At 38.7% G+C, this 23,059-nt stretch overlaps 1 long non-coding RNA gene across 2 annotated transcripts in view; it reads left to right on the forward strand.

Moving 5' to 3' along the window:
- The window catches only part of LOC118970139 (uncharacterized), a 129,774-nt gene extending 118,130 nt beyond the window's left edge, over window positions 1-11,644 (forward strand). Inside the window, exons 4-5 of one of the 2 annotated variants that reach the window (XR_012127972.1) lie at window positions 3,983-4,122; window positions 8,515-11,644. This is a non-coding gene — a long non-coding RNA (uncharacterized lncRNA). Of the gene's footprint in view, window positions 1-3,982; window positions 5,520-8,514 lie in introns of those variants that run through there. The other variant, XR_012127971.1, reaches the window with a different exon arrangement.
- Window positions 11,645-23,059: the final 11,415 nt, after the last annotated feature.

A 23,059-nucleotide genomic window follows, 5' to 3' on the forward strand; every position in this document is an offset into this window, starting at 1 on the left:
ATGTTGTGCACCTTAAAATTACAGTGTTATATCTTGGGGAGAAAGATGTGAAGGTCCCTCCTCTCCCAGTGGTGACTCCTGGTGTTTCATAGCTCTGGAGAATGGGCTCCAAGTGGGCCTCAGGGTCCCCTTTCTGGGAGGCTCCACCATACTCAGGACACAGCTTAGCTCTCTCCTATTTCCTCTCCACTTCTGGTCTCTGGGCATCTGGAGCACATGTTCCCAGAGAGAGAGAACCTAACTGAGCTGAGCAGTCCCCATCCAATATGAAAGGCCTTTATTGACTGGTGTTTGGCAGATTTCCAAGGTCTAATCAATTTTGGCCAAGGCAACAGGATCAGATAACGTGAAGCTTGGCAACTTAAGCACAGCCAACAGCTAGAGCTGCTTCGTCTCAAGGAGTCTATAATACTCAGGTACTGGAGTTTCAAGGGTACTGAATCTTTAGGATAACTCTGGAAGTAAAGATGATAACACAAGGTATTATTATAAAATGAGGTATCAGAACAGAAAGATCAGCCTCGGTACCATAAAATGGGGTGCCAGATTCTAAGTCTAGGTTTTAGGGGAAGGTAAAGGTAATTTACAGCATTAATAGTAAGTGTAAACCCTTTCTTAAGCCTGTAACATCTGGAGGGGTATGAAGGTACTATTCCTTCACAGAAAGAAAAATCCTATTATTGCACAATGAGATCACAAATACACAAAGGCCAAATTAAGTCACAAAGAGATGTTTGCTTTTTGCATCAAGTTCCTCTCCAGACTTAGGGGCCACATCAGAGGGTGTCATGGTAGTCTCTTTGTTGCCTCAGAGTTCTCCCCCCTCGCTGGGGCTCTTCCCTCCACCCCAGTCCCAGTCCATTGATCACTTTGGTTTCTTCCTCAGCAAGACTGGCTGGCAGCATCTGTGTATGGGGAGAGGCTTGTAGGTCCCTGCAAGGAGGAGGCACTCCACCCAGCCGACTCTTCTCTCTTTTCTTCCCCATATTGATCACCTTTAGAACATAAATGCAAAGGGTTTTTACGCTCTGCTGCTTTTCTCTCTTTTTAACAAAGATTTCCTCCCAGGATGGAGGGTGGGGAGTGAAAGGGGAATAATGGGAAAAGAAAAGCATGGCTGCCACACAATCTGAATGAAAATTGATGGAGACTAGAATCGGTGAGGCCTTGGCAGTGCTCTTGCTGGCTTTCACATTAGATTAGCTTGCTCTGCCTCGGATACATGTAATTTCCATTCAAGCTGACTCGGTCCCAAACAGGAAAGGAAGAATAGATTACATCATGCTGAAGCTTGTATTCAGGAATGACATGGGAGCTGTTGCAAATGCATTTGGAATTTTGGGGCTTAAAAAACAAATCCAGTGGGGAAGTTTCTACAGTTTTATGTATACTGGTGTAAATTTAAGTCAAAATGAATACCTTTGCCTACATTTGATGGGATTTGTGTTTAATTGACTGAAATGTGGATTATAATACGAGTTGATAAAAGTAGTTTACACTTAAGGAGCTAAATAGGAAAAGTATAACCCTAGAGTTGCTAATGTTTTCAAAATCTATCACTGACAAACACAAATGTAATGTTACTGATTTTAGTTTTAAATGAAACCTGTAGAAAAGAGGGACAAACACCAGTCAATATGGTAAAGGGAAATTTTCTTTAATAAAAGCCCTGTGAGCTCTATACTGTGTGGCCAAAGTCATTTTTACTGAAATAATGCCATCTCCTGTAGTTATTGAGCCTTCCATTATTAAGATTTATGTGTACTAATTAAACTTAATGTGATTTCACTGTTCACTTTAACTCTGTAGTTAATTATATTTCATTAATAACACTTTTGACCACAAATCCAATCCAGATTTCTTATTATCAATCCATCACAAAGTCCTGCAAATTCCAACTCTGAAGTATCTTTATTTCTACCACTAACGCCACCTCCACCGTCATGCCTTACCCAGGTGATTGGCATAGCCTCCTAATTGGTCTCCTGCCCCTGTCCACCCTGGGCCCTCCCCAGTCTGCTCTCCACATTGCAGACAGGAGCGTTTACAAATGCATACATGTGAAGAGAAAGACAAACTCTTTACAGTAGTCTACAAAGCCCTTATGATCTGGCCCTTGCCTACCTCCTGGGTCTCATCTTGTGAGTTACTGTTTATTCTGTGTCTTTCAGAATCACATACTGGCCTCCAGCCACAGAGCCCTAGTCATGCACCTGGGACCCCCTCATCCCCCCTTCTCTCTCTTCTTGAGCTGATTAGCTCCATGCATCTTTTAGGTCTCAACTTGAAGGCCGCTTCCTCCCAAAAGCCTGCCCTGATCTGCTTCCCTGACTAGATCAGTCGCCCCAAGTAAGGCGTATGATTAGTGCTGTGTACCTCTCCTTCCTAGCTCTCATCACAGTTGTACTAATTTATTGGCTTGTTAGTTATTTGATTAACATTCCCTCTTCCCTACTTGGCTAGCAGTTAAGTGAGGAGAAGAATCATGTCTATATTTGCTCACTCCAGAGTGTAGAAGGGTACCTGGCATATAACTGGCACCCAGTAAGTATGTATTGTATGAATAACATACAATGAAAATAACAAGCCAAAAATAAACATAGATACATTTAGTACACAGATGGAAATGTGTACATGCAAAATTATTATTATGTCATGAATCCTACTATTTTAACAAGAGAAAAAAAGGAACAAAACTCAGTTTAGGCTTTTGTTGTTTGTTGAAGGATATTAAATCACTCAAAGCATTTTACTAAAATAGTTTTTCATGCCATCTGTGACTATTAAGTGATCAAATTATGTATGTCATCCTCAAACTCCTATGGCATCCTTTCTACCCTCCGAAGTTAAAAAATTGACTGGCTCATGATTTTGAGACATGGAAGTATTTTCAATTTTAGCTTTGATTGTGTTTTACAGCTTTTTAAAAAAAATAAAGAAAACAACACAAAAAAATTTGAAGTGGAAAGCGTTACTGATGGAATATCAACAATTTAAGAAAACTAGGAATATTGTGCTCTATTTTAAGGTGTCTAGGTGGCTTCTCATAATTTGTTTCTACTTCAATAAATACTGCTGTTTGTGAATTTTTCCTTGCCTGGACCTCATGCAGTTTTAAATGTGTTTAAACATTTGGATAATTAACTTTTATGGTCAGAAACATTTGATTCTAAATTTATAATCCTTGGTCCTTTCAGTGAAATAGACATGTGTGAACAGCCTGGAAGAAAAAAAATTCCATTACCACATCGAACAGAAATGGAATTAGCTCCTAAATTTTCCGTGCAATCTTTGAGGGGGCTTTCTCCCCACATAGTATACTATATTAGCCTCTCATAGCTAGACTATCTATATAGAAATATTTTGCCTGAGTCAGACATTAGCAATTAGATACTTCAGTGATGTAAGGAAGTACTCCTAAAACAAATCATGCTAATGATTTAAGAGCACTTTGGTTTCTTGGTGGTGGCTTATCCATGTCATCTGAAACTAGTGCCTGGCATAGAGTAGGCATTTAATATTTGTTGAGTGATAAAAATGTATATGTAGGCTAACTTTAAAAGCTTAATTAATATGTAAAATACACATCTTTCATTTTTGGAGAGTAATTCTGAATTCAGGTAATGTTAATGGCTTTGCAATAAGGGGACCAGTAGATTGCATGCTTTAAAGAAAATGGAGGCATATTTCATTTGTAAAGAGAAAACATTCTTTTCGGTGAGTTTTTAATATCTAAAAGAGGCTGTGGGCCAGAATGAAGAGTTCAGTTGCTTGTGATTTAATTAATATTGTTTATTTAAGTCTGTAAGTATAAGATACTGGCTTATAGATATAAGCCAATTTATAGATATTGATGTTTTGTTTATAAATCTAGTACTTGTGTATTAAAATGATGCCTTTCTTTTTTTTTCTTTGATTTCTAAGAGATCATAAATCTGTTAAATTTCTCCTAACCTTTAAAAAATTTTTTTAAAAATTTAAGGTTCAAAGAAGATATACTACATACAATGCCTACGACTGGCTTAGGAAACCGAGTAACAACGTGTAACAAACAGGAATAGAAGAAAATGTCCTTCAAAGCAATGAAAACGAACAAACTAAAGCCTCATGCAACAATCACAGGTGAAAAAACAATTTTGAAAGTGAGCAACACTAAATGATACTGTTCATGGATGCATACCTAAGTGGCGTAAAGAGAGTCTAGGAACCGGCTGTCACATTCACCAGGACTGTGCTGCTTGTGAGAGTGTTAGGGTAGCAGACGTGACAGGGACAGACCGGGAACTTCCATGGGGAGCAACACTGTTCTGCTGCTGGCCCCGGAAGGGGATTACACAGGTTTTGTTTTATGATTGTTTAAAAAATCATACACGTATTATTAATGTATTTTTCTCTACAGGTGTTATTTCCCAGAGTAAAAAAAAGTTGGTGCAGAAAACAGAATGTATTAGCATACTGTATTAACAGATTAAAGGTGAAAAATCATATCATTGCAGTAGATGCAGGGAAAAGCATTTGATAAAATGAAATTCCATTTCGTAATAAAAAGACTTAGCAAGTTAGTATAGAAAAAGAAAGAATACCTTTAACCTGATAAGGGGTATATACAAAAACCTACAGCAAACATCATACTTAATGATCCAACACTGGAAGCAGTCCTTTTAAAATCAAATATGAGGTAAGAATGCCTGTTTTTGTTGCTTCTCTTTCACCTTGACTGAGAGGACTAGTCCTTGTAGAAAGACAAACAAAAAATACATAAAGATTGGAAAGAAACTTTCAAAAACATCTGACATGAGTCACAAATGTCTACCAAAAAAAAATCCCAGAAATATCAACAGGTAAATTATTAGACTTAATAAATGAGTTCAATAGGTTTCCTCTTTTTAAGAAATCAATGGCATTTCTACACACCAGCAACAAATGGAAACTTGGAACCAAAAAATAAAATAGTACTTACGGATAAATAATAAAAACAGATGTGTAAGAACTTCATGGCCTAAACAAATTTAGGAATAGGACAATTTAGTAATACAAATATGTCAATTCTCTCCAAGTTAATAATATGCAATTAAAGTGACAGTTTTTAGTGTACTTGATAAGATGGCTGTAGAATTTATACAAGGGAAGAGAAAAGGGCCCCAGAGAGCCAGAAGAAAAGGGGAACAGAGATCTTGTTCTCTCAGATATCAAGACTCATTTTAAAGACACATTAATTAGAACACTGTGCCAGCTTATGACAGGTGATATTCACAGTAACAGGTAAAGGATGAGCTCTATAAAGAATGGTGATGGAACACTTGGTTTTCTATTTGCACAAATATAATATGGAATCTTTACCTCCCATACATACACAAAACTTAATTTTTATTAACCTTTGTGTTCTTGTTTATAAAGTTGAGACAGAAATGCTTACTTCATGATATGGACATGAAATTAAATATATTTATGTAAAGTGGGAGGCCCTTAAGTACTCAATATCTCAATATTTCATTACTTTCCCAACTTGTAGTTAAATTGTAGGGCATGGTAGAATCTTAGATTATATTATTTGTATAATAAATATATATATATGATATGTAAGTTAATGTATTTTTTCCAAAATTGAAACTGAATAGTGGTAAAGTTTAGATAACCGCTACTTTTATGAAGTAAAATTCTTTTACTTTATTTGCAATTATTTTTCTCACAAATCATTATTTTAATGTTGATTGCTTTGGTTTTCAAAGTTAATAGAAGAGAAAGAGGAAGAATACATAAGGAACATCTTTTATTTTCTAAATATAAGATTACACTGGCAACAAGTGTTTAAACTGTGAGTTCTGCATTTTGTTTTCACATTTTCCAAAAATATTCTTCTATTGTGATGTGAAACAACAACAAAAAAATCAACCCAAAATTATCTCTTCCTGTAATCAAGTAAGTAAAACAGTCCTCTGACTGACATACAACAACATATTAAACTATTTATAGGATCTGGGTCTTCAAAAGCTGACTGAGGCAAGTGTCCCCGGAAAGCTGCCCCTGAGGGAGAATGGTGTGCCCTAACCTGTAGGCAGGTGCTAGGGGACTCAACACCTGCGGGGCACGGGGAGGAGGTAGGGCTGAGGAGAGAGGGAGAGCCTGAAGTGAGGTGTAATCCTACAGGGAGCTCAGGAGCTGGCGGTCCATGAGGAGACCTGGCCTGACGCAAGGGAGTCGGTAGGCGTGGCTCCACATGGTCGGGTCCTCACTGTGAGCTGTTCCGGGAAGGAAGGGAGAGTGGCTCCCTTTGGCTGAGGACAATTCCCAGAGAGGATTTAGCTGAGAGCCTGGGGTGGGAGGCAGGCTGGGGGTGCCTGAGTCACTCACCGCAGCCTTCCCTACATGCTTAAATCAAAACATATCCAGACTTTCTTAACGAAGGCCTGTGAATAGTTGACAACAACCAAATACGGGGCATAGTACCTTTTACAATCATCTAGAAGAAAAAATGAAAACAGAATAGAATAAAGTCCTCATTTGTTTGAATAGAAACAGCCTGGCAGTGAGCAACATAATTGTTAAACATGCCAATTATCTGTTCATTATTTATTAAATGATTAACTATCTTTAAAAATAAAAACAACCCACCACCCAGAAGACTGTTTCCAAATATTTAGCTCTCTGTCTGGGTATTATTCCCGAGGTCTGCCCTAACAAATTATCATACGTTAGATAACTTAACACCAGAAGAAATCTATTCTTTGACGGTTCCGGAGCCCAGAAGTCTGAGATCAGTGTGTCGGTCGGTTGATCCCTCCCGGAAGCTCTGGGTGAGGCCCTGTTGCTCGTCCCCTCTCCTGATTGTGGGGCTGCCAGAAACCTTTGGCTTGGAGCTTCATGGCTCTCGTCTCTCCCTTCATCTTCATAGGGTTTTCTCCTGTTTTCTCCTCTTCTGTATGTTTTCTTCTTTTTATAAGGACATTTGTGAGGTTTAGGGCCCACCCCGACAATCCAGGATGATCCCGTCTTGAGATCCTTAACTTAATTGCATCTGTAAGATCCCTTCTCCAAACAAGGTTACATTCAAGTAAGGTTTTGGGGGTTAGGGTATCCATATATCTTTTTGGAGGCCACTTTTCAATGCACTGTAGATATATTCAAGAAAGGTTATGATTTTTGCAAATTACCTGGCTTTTTCCTGTCTCTCTCTTTTTTTTTTTACTCTAAGTGTGGTAGCAATGGTCTTCCTAGCTTTCTATAGCCTAAGCAGAAGCTGGATGTCCACCATGCTGATATTCAGTAATCAAACATGTCAAAACTTTTCATATAGATGTTGGATTTTGTGAGTTGCTCACTCACATGTCTGGTACCTATGCTGGGAAGACAAACAGCAGAGGTCTGCTGGAATTTCTAGGGCTTCTCAAAAGCCTCTGTCTCTGCGTGTTTTCTCCAAGTGATCATTCTGATGTGATGGCTTCAGGGAGCTGGATTTCTTATGTGGGATCCCAGGGCTCCATAGCATATCTTGAGAGAAACTGTGTTTCTTTTTATGACCTAGCTTCAGAAGTCACAGCTTTGCTTTTGCCATACACTGCTGGGAGAGCCACAAAGGCCCCTGTGGGTACCACAGGTGGGGACATAAATTGTTCTTGATGGGAGAGTGGCAAAGTTCTGGAAGAGCCTGTCAAACCAGAAATACTGTTGTTATTTTGGATAAATGCAACCTGTTACAATTAACATAGTTCTTTACATTGTACTTCATTTTATTGCATTGACTAGAACCTTTAGTTATTACTTGAATAGGAGGTAGAAGAACAGGCGGCTTTATCTTTTTATGACTTTAATGAGAACGTTCTGTGTATTCTTCTTTAAAGTCTCATTAAGTATGACGTGTGCTCAAGTTTTCTTTAGTTTTCATTTATACCTCTACCAAGTTCATTGTCATCACCTCACCTGGCACAGGGGTGCTTCTGGATCCCTTTTGTGCATCGAGCAGGCCAAGGGCAGCCAGAGAGCTTGCCTGAGGCCCACCTACACAGTCCCCTCCTTCCTGCCTCTGGGGTTACTTGCATCTTGCTGCCCACCCCTGCATACCAGGCAAAGTAGCCACTAGCTTCAGTTCTTCTCCAGGTCTCCAAATGAGGGTGCCCATGTAATTTATTATCAAGTTCAGGACACTTTTAGAAGTGAATAGGAAAGCTATTAATAATCACACTGAAATAACAAGCATAAATAAGGACAGTCCTGGGCAAACTAAGACATAGGGTCACCCTACCCATACAATCTAGATATTTTAACCATATCCTCCACCCCCAACTAGGATGCTTTCCAAGAAAACCTTGAAATAAATACCCTAGAATCTTGACCTGCCCCTACACCTTCCTTCTCTCAAGCTATGGTAGCCAGAAAGGTGTGCTTTTCTTCCTCACTTTCTGTCTGGGTAAGACTTCTTCCCCATGTAATTTGTAGTAATCAGTCCTGTTATGTGTTCAAAAGCCTGTAATTAAGTTTCTCTCTCTCTCTCTCTCTCTCTCTCTCTCTCTGATTCAGAGGAGAAGACATGCCTGGGCCATGAAGTCGGACAAATGACCTCCTTGCTCGGTACCAGTCTACTCCTTCCCTGAACTATGATGAGGTTCATGGTTCAGACTAGGATATGGACTGTCATTTAGAGAGGTCTAGTATTCTTAAAGATTCCCATTATAATCATCATATAGAAAAGTAAGCAAGGAAAAGAGAAAAGCTTTGCATCAACAAGATGAACAATTAAATTCTCCACAAACCAGAGAAATGAAAAGATAATGCACTACTGGGTTTGGATGCAATAGAGAGCTTGGGAGTAGCCAGAATATTCTAGAACAGCTCTCAATTCAAAACACTAGACTTTAGGACATCCCAGGGATCAAATGACCAGGAAAAGAAGAGGGGCTTAAAAAGGGTGACATCATTGCTGTGAAATAAGTAAATACACACACTCACATGCACCCCACATCTTCTTTATCCATTCATCTGTTGATGGACACTTAGGTTACTTCCACATCTTGTCTATTGAAAATAATGCTGCAATAAGCATGGATTGCATGTATTTTCCAAATCAGTGTTTTCATTTTCTTTGAGTAAGTACCCAGAAGTCAAATTACTGGATTGTATCTCTGGATCTATCAGTTTAGAGTAGAGCTGGCAAACTAAGCCCCATAAGTCTGGTCCTTCTCCTGTTTTTGTACAGCTCATATGCTAAGAAATTGTTTTTAAAGAAAAAAAAATGTGTGACAGTTGTAAATTGTCTGAAATTCAAATTTTAGACTCCAAAACTAAAGTTTTGTGGGAACACAGTCATTTGTTTATTCCTATAGCTATTTCATGCTACAATGGCAGAGTTGACTAGTTGCAACAGAGACCACTTGGCCTGGAAAACCTAAAATATTTACTGTCTGGCCCTTTACAGAAGTTTATCAACCCCTGGTTTAAAGAGTGAACTCTGTTCTAACATTTGCTACACTTGTGAAACATTTCGGTTGTAGTTAATTTCTCTAGTGTCAGAGAAGGTACTCCTCTGTGGAAGTTTTTTCAGCCAGTTAAAGATTAATTACTCATGTAGTTTTGTTCCACAGTAAAAGTGCAGTACACCATGGAAGAGAATCCAGTGTCAGAATAATGGAATAACCTAGGATGGCCTGCCCACTTGCTAGCTCAGTCTCCCTCTCACTCCCCTTACCTCTTTCTCAAAAAAGGGTTAAACCCTGCTCAAATAAACTGTGTTTTTTAGGAAGTGGGGAGTTCTTGTTATTTTGGATTTATCAAAGGATTTTTCCATTAGGGGGGCTTTTTTTGAAAATTTTATGTTCCCAAATTTCAAGCTTTGAAACTATATCACACGCTGATATATAGACCCAGTCAGGTTCACTTCTACTGAATGCCAATGGTGAATAATGGTGATAACATTGATCAGGGGACAGCATTCCATATATGAATGAGTCACTTTATTTCAACCCAAAAAGAATTATGTGAGATCCACAAACATGGCTCTCCCAATAGAAAGCTTTGTAATGATCTAGTGTGGAGGGAAGCAGGAACACAGAAAACAAGAAAAGAGCTTCGTATAAAAGGAGAGTGTTCAATCTCTGTACCAAGTGCCGAAAGGCTCCCATAGCCATGGGTTTTAATCTGTGAATCTAGAAGCAGCAGACATTGTGAAGGTCAGTGTGGATTGCTATCATTTCTGCTGGCTTTCACTTCCAATAAAAATCTGTTTTATCTGAATTGAGCTGAAACATCTTGTTTCCATCCATCCCATTTTTGGCTCAGAAAGAGTGGAGAGATCCCATCCTTGGAATAGACATGAAAAGAGACCCCCCTGCGTGTCATCTGTATGTGAATGGTAATGCTACCTGCACTCCCCAGAGAGCAAGGGCACATTCTCTCCTTTCCAGTCAGGCCCATTTGCCTCTTGTCATGCTCAACTATAATGTCTTCTATATAAGTTTTTCTGTACTGTAGATATATGTATCTACTGCTTCTGGTAACAGATATTTTCTTTGGAAACAAACTTTTGTTTGTATAACAAGGCCAGTCTGGAGGTAGGGGATGGTTTGTGTACTTTGTGACTCTATTTATTTACCATTCTCTTTTTTTGGTAGTTTTATTGATATGCAAGTCACATGCCCTACAATTCATCCATTTCAAGTGTAGAATTCAATGGTTTCTAATATATTCACAGAGTTGTACAACCATCCCCACATATACTTTTAGAACATTTTCATTAACTCCCAAAGAGAAACCCTGTACCTTTTAGCCATACCAACTATTCCCCCCAGTCCTACCAGCCCCTGTCAAGCACTAATCTTTCTATCTCTATAGATTTGTCATACTGGACATTTCATCTAAAGAGGATCACCCAGCACGCAGTCCTCTGTGGTTCGCTTCTTTCCTTTTGATTATTTTCAAGGTTCACCCATGTTGTGGCATGTGTCAGTATTTTATTTCTTTCTATTGCTGAATATTATTTCATTGTATGATATACTCTGGTACACTTTTGAAATGACAAAATTAACAGACATGAAGAAAAGATTAGTGGTTGCTAGGTGCTAGGAGTAGTGGTTGTGGGGACAGGTGGAGGGGACGTGACTATAGCTACAAAGGGATAGCATGAGGGATCCTTATATAGAACTATTAGGTATCATGACTGCTGGTGGTCACACAAATCTACACATGTGACACAATTGCATAAAACTAAATACACACGTGCATGCATGCACACACACAAACGAGTACATGTAAATAGTAAAATCTGTATAAAGCCAGTGGATTGTAGCAGCAATTTCCTGGATAGGATACTGTACTCTAGTTATGCAAGATGTTATCATTGGAAGAAACACCGAAAAAGGCATGTGGGATTCTTGTATTATTTCCTAACACTATATGTGAATCTGTGGATCATGTTGGGCAGTATGGACATCTTCATAGTATTGGAAGACAATTCATTCATGTCTTCTCATTTATTCATGTTACCTTTAATTTCTTTCAGCAATGTTTTATAGTTTTCAGTGGACAAGTCTTTCACCTGCTTGGTTAAGTTTATTGCTAAATATTTTATTCTTTTTGATGCCATTGAAAATGGAATTATCTAAATTTCCTTTTCAGATAGTCCATTGTTATTGTATTAAAGCACAACGGATTTTTATGTGACAATTTTCTATCCTGCAACTTGGCTGAATTCATTTATTAGTTCTAAGGGGTTTTGGGTTTTTGTCTGTGGGAATTTAGGTTTGCACTTATCTTGGATTCTTTTCTCTCATTCCCGTACATGCAAATAGCCACCAGCTCATTTCTGTTTATTTTGATTTCACAATGTTTCAGATCTTTGACACTTTCTTTAGTTTCATTGTAATCCAAAGCAACTGAATGAATATTTGTATCTACAATGTCTAGGACAGTGGGTGAAAAAGTTGTTGTTTTCTAAAACTGGCTTTCTATCTTTCTCTGCTCCTCCAACCCCCAGGATCTCCATTAACAGTAGAGGCTCAGCCTGCTCTGCCATCATCTCAGTAGTTAAAGCTTAAGCTCTGCATCAGGAGGACTGGGGTGGAAGCCAATAAGCATGTGGTACAGGCCCTTTCAGTTTCTTTTTTTTTTTTCAGCGGGAAACTGGTGATAATAGTAATTTCTACCTCATAAGGATTGGGAAGCTTTCATAACCCATTTGGGCTGCAGTTATGAAATACCACAGACTGAAATGTATTGCTCACAGTTCTAGAGGCAGGGAAGTTCAAGATCAAGGCACCGGCATGATCACATTCTGGGGCAGGCATTCCTCCTGGCTCAGAGCCAGCATCTTCTCATTGTGTTTTCACTTGGTAGAAGGGGCCAGGGGTCTCTCTTATCAGAGCACTAAGCCTCTCATAAGGACCCACCCTCATGGCTTAATCATCTCCCCAAGGACTCACCTTCAAACATCACCTCATTGGGTGTTAGGAGCCCAACATGTAGATGTTTGGAGGACACAAACATCCTGAGTGTGTAGCAGGAGGCCTAAGCAGACAATGGGTGTGAAGCGCTTAGTGAAATACCTTCTCTTCCTCTGAGGTTCCCAGAGACACAGATGGGCCTTATCTCCTGACTCCTCTTGTCCCCAGGACTCCATTGGCACTTCCCATCGATGGCCTTGGGCTGTTTGTTCTCTTTTTAGTGTCTCCATGTTATCTTCCTTCCAAGGAGAGAGCGCTCCGTTTCCCTTTTGTCCTTCTCTTGCCCTTGTGCAAGTGTGATACATGCCTTGTCCATGGTAAATCCTCAGTCAATATTTGCTTTTTATGTTTGACTTAATGAAATCCTTCATTGCGTGATTTCCAATGTCTTGAGACAATGTTTCATTTACTTTATGTGTTTTTGTCATTTTTCCCCCATTTGGACTTTAAAACAACCAATAGCATTTAAAAATAGCTAACAAAGTAATGAAGACATCACTGCTTCCTAGAAGACCACCTGAGTGTATTTTAATCTATATCTCTATCAAAGTGGGAAAAGCACAGACTGACCAATGTTGTCAGATAACACGACCAGTTAAAATCAATTGTCAGAAAAACAAAAAATAATTTTTTTAGTGTATGTCCCATGCAATATTGTTTATCTGACACTCAAGTTTAATTAGGTGTCCTGTATTTTTATTTCTTAATTCTAACAATCCTACTGTGAAGGTTTTGGGTTTCAAAAAAATTGTGAACAAGCCTTATTGTCTCTGGAAATGACAATAGTCCTCTGTGCCTAAAACAAAGTGTTTTTGTGTCAAAAGTATACAGCTTGAGACATCACTATGAAACAAACCTTAACCACAACTATGACCTTACATGGAAAAGTATATGATGAAAGCTAATGAAGGGTAACATTACCTAAAATACCAACACACATTGCTTTTGAATATAAATGAAAACAGTGATGTTTCTGTGAAATGCAATTCTGTACTAAGTGAAGGAATTGGTTGGGCTTCAGAGTCTTTTATAATAAGTATATACTATTAGTATTTGCATTTCTAAGTCTTTCTGGGAACTATTGCTTTACATATGTAAGACATGGCTTAGTACTTATAGGACAGAGCTTGAGAAAAATTAGAATTATCTGGGACATGGCCTATTGCAAATGAGGAGAATATACATGTAAATCATACCTCTCAGCCATGTTTATTCAAGATATCAGGGAGAATTTGTATGTGACTGAAGAACTTTGGGACATATCTTCATTTTGGCACCATATTAGAATCTGATTTGTTTTTACAAGTGATGATAGTTTAATAAATAGTGATCAAAATAAGTAAGAGTAACTACAAACAGTGACCCTGGGGAGTCACTTACCTCAGACTTGTTACATAACCAAATGTAATGCAGTGAATAATTTGGTGTCAATTACAGCATGTCGGTCATTTTATCACATCCCTCCCTTGAACTACTTGGTTCTATAAGGTGACACACCAAACCTGTAATACAGTTAGCAGCTTATCCTATGAGCTAGATACTCTTGTGTGGCTTGAATGTCGACAATTCTCCAGTTTACAAAATTGTTTTGTTTTAGGGATCTGATCCATAATACAGTAGGTTATTACCTCCAGAGAGGGAATGGAGTTCTTTTGTTAAAATGCAAAAATATTTATTGAAAGCCTAGGTCTAGGTACGATTTGGAGAAATGAACAAGATAGACAAAGTCATGCTTTCGTAGGGTCTGCATTTTAATGAGTAGAGTCACACAGTAAACAAAAAATGAAAAAACAAGGAGAAAAACCAAGAGTGAGTGGTAAGTGCTACGCAGACAATTAAACAAAGAGCGACAGGGTGTCCTTTCAGGTTAGGAGACTGAGATGCACCTCTGAAAGGTGGTGGAATTTTAGGGCAGGCCTCAATGGAGGGAAGAAGCCAGCAGTGTAAAAATGTGGAAGAAGAGTATTGGAGCAAGACAAGTGCAAAGGTCCCAGGATGGGTGAGCTTGGGGTGCCCTGAAGGAAGGCCGGTGCGGGAGGGGAAGGCAGAGGCCAGCCTGTGAGGGCCTCAAAAGACGAGAAGTTATTCTAAGTGTCATGGGAAGCATAGGACTTTTCAATCAGAAATAAAGTTAAAAACACAATATATTCCTTTCAGGTAAAGATAGTGTCTTAATGACGAAAAAGTAAAAACTTCGAAAGAAAAGTAAGCAATGGATAAAATATTTTAACACATTAACCCTAATTATCGTATCTATTTTATTATTGAAGTATTTATTAAACTGAGATCCCCCCCAACAAAATGAAGAGTATTATCACTATCTATTTTTATTGAGGGAAATATGACTAACAATGATGTGTTCATTTTGAAATTGGGTTTAATGTTTTGTGATGAAGGGAAGGTCTGATTCTAACTTGAATCTATATAGCTGTTCAGTTTTAATGGATGCCATACATGAGAAGACATCCTCACACAGAGGGTCTACGTCTCACAAAGAGACATAGATCCCAACGGAGGAGTGTATGGTTGGCTCTAAATGATAGATTCATTTCTCAGTTCCACTCATCAACTTTGCAAAAGTTTTGCTAAATTTTAGCTTAGTAATTTTCCATCTTCCCTGATGTCAAATAAATGTTCTTGCAAACAAACTGAAAAGTGAAAGGTTATTATATTTTTAACAAATGGATTCTAGATCCGCTGAAAATCTTCACTTGAAAGATTTGAAACAAGTTTTTTAAGAGTTCAGACAGGAAGGTTTTAATTAATAACACATTATTTGCAAAAGAAAAAAATCATATTCATATAAGGAGGGAAATATTTCCAAACACCCATTTCCATGCTCTCTCTAGAGTATAAGCTTCATTCTCAGTCATTGTTAAAATACTGTCTTTACCTTTTAGAGATTCTGTACATGTTTTTAGATTTTTTTAGAAAATGCTAGATAGCATTCTATGGACAACCACTTGCCATACAAAAAGAACTCAAAGCAAGTGCTGTCAGAGAACACCCATAGGGGGCTGGGTAAAGCCAATGTGGGACTGGTCGCTTGGCTGAGGTTGGTTTACATGTGAGGTGGAGAGGATACAAAGAGATGCACCAAGGTGTCTAACACAGGTTGTTATGTATCAAAGTGAAAAGCTTAGCCTTTGAGCAACTAGTGGCTGGTCACAGCTGGAGAACACACAATAAAAAAGAAGGAGCTGATTCTGTTAATTCACAGTAAAACAAACACAAAAAGCAAATTAACATAACACACACAAAAACACTGTAATCTCTAAATTCCCTTTTACACTAAAAGGTGTGGGTCATAGAATGTTCTTTAGTGTGCCTCCAAATAAGCCCTTAATGCTGACTTTTTTGCAACTTCTTTTTCTCCTTAAGGTTGCTTTCAATATTTATTTCAATATGATTTGTACTAGACAAAACTGCTCTTTAGGTGAACACATGGTGGTCCTGGCCCAATTCTGTACCCCCTGGAGACAGCCCTGGTGCTGGGGGAGCTGACAGCAGAGATATTGACCAGAAGTGGAAGGAGCAGAAGAGAGAAGGAGCAAGTTGCAGGTCTTGTCAGGCCACTGTGGTGTTTTCGTTCTACTCCAGGGCTAATTTGAAATAGTGGCATCATTATAATTGATTCAAGGAAATGTGGTCTTGGCAGGTACTTAGGAGCAGGAAGAGGGGAAAAAAAATAAGCCAAGAGGAATAAAATGTGGTTGCTGTCCTAAACCACAGATACCTTGATTTTAAAACACTCAGCTTAGCTTCCAATACCAGAAGTTTTACCAAGTTACAAGATGGAAATAATAAAATATTCTGTAACTTCAGAATACAGGACTATATAGAATACAAATTCTTCCCCCCTCACCAATAATTTGTCATGCCAATAATTTTGTCTAGCAGTTATTCACAACTCTGGTACTTCACCAGAGTAAGTTCAGTGATATCATGGTCTCAGGAGAAATAATCTGTGAGTTTATGTGCTTATCAGTTATTGATATAACTTCACAGTTATAAAATTAACAAATGGCAAAGCATTAAGCAAAGCAAGAGTCAATAAACCTGATTTTAGAGAGAGGTAAAGATCTGAGTGTAAGAGTTAATCACATTAAGTTAAACAAAAAGCAGAGCTGAAATATGTGCTTTGGAAACCACTGGTCAAAAGATGGCATGTGCTAAAAGCAGTGTAAAGGCCAGCTGTGACAAAGCCTACATTAGTATTTCAAAAGTTCAGATTCTGTTTTTCTTCCTATGTGCAAACATACGAAAGGAGAGGAAAAAGAGAGGCAGAAAATTTCTTTTTAAGCATCTAAAAATGATAGTAAGTGAACGGATACCTGATTAATGGTAACTTGTACAATTTTCTCTCTTATAAATATGGTTCTTCCTTAAATTTATAGGTTTAGGTTTAGAATCTGTATCTCTTAATTTGGAGCCATTAAAATCCTAAACAACAACAACAAAAACTATGTTACCCTAAGGTAACTCCTTTAGAATGTTTAAAATAACCTTTGCCTGTAAAAATGTTCCTTGCCCCCTGGTGGTGAAGTTATTATAAAATTTTTTTTTTAAGTTCAAAGACTAATTATGGAGTCTTGGAGCTAAAAATCCTTCTGTGGTGAGCAAAAATAATAATAGAGAATTCCATATCATAAATGGAGAGAGATGAAACTGGGCCATAGGTGTGGCAAAAGAATTTAAATTTTCCATATCTTACCATTTGGCTAAGTTTTCCTTACTCTGTTTCCATATTAGTCATATTGCTAATTCAATGTTATTTTAAGCCGTTGTCTCCTTTTAATAGATTTAATAATAGGCATTTAGGGGGCATGGAATTTCTATGCAGAAACTAATGCCTTCTCTTTGGCCTATTGGCTGAGGTGAACGGTGATTTTGGACTGTTTACCTCTGTATGCCAATTTATCATCACAAATGATACTAAGGCTTAACAGCAGAATACCAGACCAAAGCTGTCCAGCCGAAGGAATAGATGATGAGGGGGTCTGTTAAATTTTTTGTTTGCAGACTAATTGGGGCCTTTGTTTAAGAGGAAAATGCAATGATTGCCATACTCCAGCTGAACTGAGAAGGTGTAAGAAAGAATATTCTCCTTGATTGATTAAAGGAAAAAGGAGAAAAACTAATTTTCGAATTTTAAGTGATTCAAGTGAGTTACTAGAAATGTTTGAAAAATTAATGATCATCTTGGATTTGTGGGAGATGTTAGAAGGAAGAAATTTTAACATGAACTCTATCTTGAGACACACTAAAGTCTATGAAAAAGGGAAAACATTATCTGGAAATACAGAGCTACTTCAGGATAAGACAATGATCAAGGAGTCATTAGTACCTAAATCATTGCAAGTGAATATTTCCCCTTTGTTTTGTTCAGTTGGGTACATGCTTTTAATTGTACAAACTTAAGCCGAATTTAACAGAAAAAATTAAACTGGCTTTAAGAACCAGTCATTATTTTGCAAAAACAGTCTAGTCTTCTATGTCTTGAGCAAACCAGTGATTGGATAAATTTCTGGTAAAGTGAGTGGGCAATCACAGCCTAAGTTTAATAACAAATGACTTAAAGACAGAATCTACACATTTAAGAATAGGTAAGATTTGGAAAATATATTCATAAACAATTGATCTGATAAGGGGTTAACATCAAAAGCATATAAAGAATTCATATGCCTTGACACCAAAAAAATTAATAACCTGATTAAAAAATGGGTAGAGGACCTGAACAGACATTCTTCCAAAGAAGAAATACAGATGGCCAACAGGCACATGAAAAGATGCTCCACATCACTAATCATCAGGGAAATGCAGATTAATACAACAATGAGATATTACCTCAGACCAGTTACAATGGCCAGTATCCAAAAGACAAGAAATAACAAGTGTTGGCGAGGATGTAGAGAAATGGGAACTGGGAACCCTCCTGGTGGAGAAGAAGCGGAGTAGAAAGGCAAGACAGAAACCTCCTCCCAAAAACACATAAAAGAGAAATGGGAGCCCTCCTACACTGTTCTTGGTGAATGTAAATGGGTGCAGCCACTGAGGAAAGCAGTATGGAGGTTCCTCAAAACATTAAAAATAGAAATCCCATACACCCAGAAATCCCACTTCTAGGAATTACCCGAAGAAAAAAATTCCTGATTAGAAAAGATACACGCACCCCTATGTTTATTGCCACATTATTTGATAGATAAGATTTATTTATGGAACCTTTAATGGTAGATTGAGACTTCGCATAATGGTAGTGTTTAAATAGCAATTAGTATGTACCAGGCACTAATTATCTCACTGAATTCCCACAGTTTTATGGGTTGGTTAGTATTATTATCTTAATTTTACAGATAAGGAAACTGAAACACAGGAATTGCCCAACTAGTAAGTAGTAGAACCAGGATTCAATTAATCAGTCTGGCTCTAGAACCAGTGCTCTTATACCTGATATTTTTTGAGTAAATAGTACATTATTCAGAGAGGTGAAAACCATAGTGTCAACATGTTAAAAACATTATTATTTATAATATTAAGAATATATGTATATATCAATCTTCAACTTCAAATCTACTCATTTTGAAAAATGTAGAGTTGTACGAATTCTTTACATATTCTGGATGTAAGTCCTTCATCAGGTATATCACTCACCAGTATTTTCCCCTATTTTGTTTGTTATCTTTTCACTTACTTGATGATATTGTTTGTGACACATAAGTTTCAAATTTCTAAGTAGTCCAATTTATTTTTTCTTTTGTCACATGCTTGTTGTATCATATCTAAGGAACCATCAGCTAACCCAAAATCACTAAGATTTATCCCTACTTTTTATTATAAGAGTTTTATAGTTTTAGCTCTTACATTCAGATCTATGATCTACTTTGAGTTTATTTTTTCATCTGTGGTTTTATGTCTTTCTTTAGTTTTACAAAATTCTTGGCCATTATGTCTATAAATATTTCTGCCTCATCTCCCTCTCCTCCTTTCCTAGGACTCCAGTTACACACATACTAGATTTATTCACTGTGTTCTGTGTGCCTTTTCACCTCTGTTCTGTCTCTCCATTCTTTTTTATGTCTGTGCTTCCGTTTGTGTATTTTTTCTTGACTTGTCTTCACTAATCCTGTTTTGCTGTGTCCAGTCTGCTGTTAAACCCATCTACTGAGCTCTTGATTTCAGACATTATATTTTTCAATTTGAGATTTTCTATTGATTCAATTCTCTTTTGAAATTCTGCATATTTTAATCCACTTTGTCCACTTTTTCTTATCTTATAATCTATCTTTGTTTTATAATAGTTTATTTTAAAGTCCTTTTATGGACTTCAATATCTGGCTTCTCTGTGTGTCTTTTATTAACTTTTTGTCTCTTGATTATTGGTTAAATTTTCCTGCTCTTTTCATATCTCCTAATTTTTTTATCACATGCCAGTTGTCTTGCCAATGGGTTTCAACCCCCGGCAAGTTTGCTATGGATTCAATGTGACCAAAGAAATTGACAGCAAAATGTTCTTTGGGTGAAAGGGTTTATTACCCGGCTTGTTCTCCTGGGGGTAGGTTGAGCACTAACATCTCTACCTCCACACAGAGCACTGGGCCGAGCTCTCTATATAGTGCAGTAATAGCTTATTGCCTAAAGGTGTGGAAGCGGCAGCTTAGCAACACAACAGGCCAGTTACATCATCAGGTGGTTTAAGTTCAGTGAGGATCCTGGCCATAGGAACCTGAACTTCCCCACACAGTTTTATATAAAAAACCTACAGATGATTCAGAAGATATTAATTTCCTCTAGAGATGAAAACAGACAAATAGGGAAAAGGTCAGAGATTGAGATGGGTTGGGTTTGGGTTGTAGTTTCAGTAAAATTCAGTCCACTTCTGGTTTCTCTCAGTTCCTTGGTTGTGACTCCACTGGGCTTTGGATAGAGAGCCTGGAAAGTTTCTAACTCCACAGCCTTGGAGATTCAATTCTGCCTTTGAATCTTTAACTTAGATCTTTAGCCTCTTACTCAAACAACTTGAGAAATATTGCAAATGTCTGGAGGGGAATGACTGCCTGTGTATTGGAAGCAGGCTCCTCCTTCTAGGTAGGGTTTGGAAGCTGTGGATAAAATGAGAGTTCCCATGGCCAGGATTCTCACCTGGCCCTGGTTGACTGGCTCACTGCACACCTGTGGGCAGTACATGGCTGTTGACTCTATATAAAGAGCTCTGCCCAGTGCTCTGTGCACAACACGGTGGCAGGGTTGCAAGGTTGCAGGAGAACGAGCAGAGGCTGGAGTGGTGGCAGTGCTGGGGATGGGCCCAGAGGACAGCTGTGTGGGATGACTGTGCAGAGAGGCCCAGAGGACGACTGTGTGGGATGACTGTGTGGAACAGCTGTGCAGGCAGAGAAGCCCAGAGGAAGGCTGTGCAGGACAGCTGTGTGGACAGAGGGTCCCAGAGGCAGAGACTGGCCTGCTGCATACAGACTTGCTCTGAGTGAATGGGATTCTAGTGACTGACCTGCCACCTGGAAATAAAGTTGGGTATAACCCTTTCACCCCAATGAGCGTTCTGCTGCCAATTTTCTTTTGTCACACTGAATCCATAGCAAACTTGCCCAGGGCTGAAACCCATTGGCAAGACAGATGCCCAGAGAGAATGTGGATAGACTTTGCCTATCAGGCCCAGCCCTTCAGCCTCCTGCACCATCCCAGAATTCAGCAAATACCCTGTGGGAAAGCTGGCTGTATGCTTGGGACTCTTCAACATTTCTAATGCATTACTCAACTCATATAACTGGTTTCTCTTTCCCTGTGTAAAGTCTCTCTGCCCATAACAAGCTTAATTAGTCCAGTACCAGAATCAGTAAATGTCACTAGATAAGAAAACAGGTGATGATGAAATTAAAATGTTATTAATTCAAGTATATATATTTTTAAGAATGATATACTTGCATTCATTTATGATCATTTAAAAGTATTTTTAAAACTCTCTAATAGGATTTAAGATTTACTACCTAGATACTGTTTTTCTAACTTCTATCAAATATAATATATTCTTACAATAAGAGGAAAAGTAGCTTTATCATTCCCCTGTTGAGCTTAATTTAACTGGCCAAATCCCAGATGGGAAAAGCATAAGGTCAAATTTTCAAAACTGGGCAAGCACCCTGAGTTATACAAGCATTTTTTGGTTTCCTTCTACTTCCTCAACAAGAGTAGGGAGTTAGGGAGAAGAAATATTGAGAGGTCTATGAAGAAATTAAAGTTCATATAAGAGAAAGCAATAGTGGTGGAGGGAAAAAAAGAGACTGAACTCCAGCAATATAAGACTGGAAGGTTAAGACCTTGATGGGATAGAGGAGGTTTTTAGCCTATGTATCTTTAAAAACAGACCTCATTTGAGAAAGGAACCCCAGTTGGAAGTGGGCTTAAGTGGATAAACTGTGCTTCCCATAAGACTATGATTGAGTCACCATTATCAATTCTACCAAGCTACCTATTTTATGGTATTATGCCTGTGGATAAAATGAAAGTTCCTGTGGCTGGGGTTCTCACCTGGCCTTGGTTGGCTAGCTCACTATACATGTGTGGGCAACACATTGCTATTGACTAGAGCAGAGCAGAGGCTGGAATGGTGGCAGCGCCAAGAACAGAGACCCAGAGGATTGTTATGGGGGCAGAGAGGCCCGGAGGCAGAGACTAGCTTGCTGCATGCAGTCTCACTCTGAGCGGATGGGATTTTGGTGATTGACCTGCCACCATGGAAACAAAGTTGGCTATAACCCTTTCACCTGAAGAACATTCTACTGTCATTTCTTTGGTCACACTTAATTGATAGTGAACGTGCCCAGGGCTGAAACCCATTAGCAAGACAATGCCTATAGATCTTAATTCACAATTGTAAGTATACTTTTTGGCTTGGTCTGAATTCCATTTCTGCTTCACTTCTCGCATAGAGGATACTCTAGACTGTGCTTCCTTTATTTTTCCCGTTCAAGTCCTGGATTCAATTCCTCTTATCTTTGCTGATGGAATATAAAATGTACAGAGGTTATAATCAATAAATCAGTCTTCAAATATGCTTTTAGTTTTCATTATCTAGGGGAAGGTAGGAAGGTAGCTGCTTCAGGGAAAATTTACGTTTGGGATGTGTGGCGAAGTTGGGGTTCCTATGGCCAGGATCCTCACTGAACTTAAACCACCTGATGATGTAACTGGCCTGTTACTAGGCTACCGCTTCTACACCTTTAGGCAATAAGCTATTATTGCACTATATAGAGAGAGCTTGGTCCAGTGCTCTGGGCGAAGGCAGAGACGCTAGTGCACGACCTACTGGCGGGAGAACAAGCCGGGTGATAAACCCTTTCACCCAAAGAACGTTTTGCTGTCAATTTCTTTGGTCACATTGAATCTATAGCGAACTTGCCCGGGGCTGACATCCATTGGCAGGACAGGATGTTCCAGATTCATACGTGATGTCCGTGTCTCTTAATCTGTGCAAACACATTCAGCTGCTCCGTGCGCAGGAGCAACTGAGAGGCGTTTCTCGGAGGCCCAGTTCTGGGGCTCCCGGCTTCCCTACTTCCGGCACCGCCCACTCTCCCGCGGTTGCTAGGAGATGTGATGTCACCGGAAGCGAGGCCTGG

This window comes from Manis javanica, chromosome 2 (genome assembly GCF_040802235.1).
Source record: "Manis javanica isolate MJ-LG chromosome 2, MJ_LKY, whole genome shotgun sequence".
In the NCBI taxonomy this organism is placed as follows: Eukaryota; Metazoa; Chordata; class Mammalia; order Pholidota; family Manidae; genus Manis; species Manis javanica.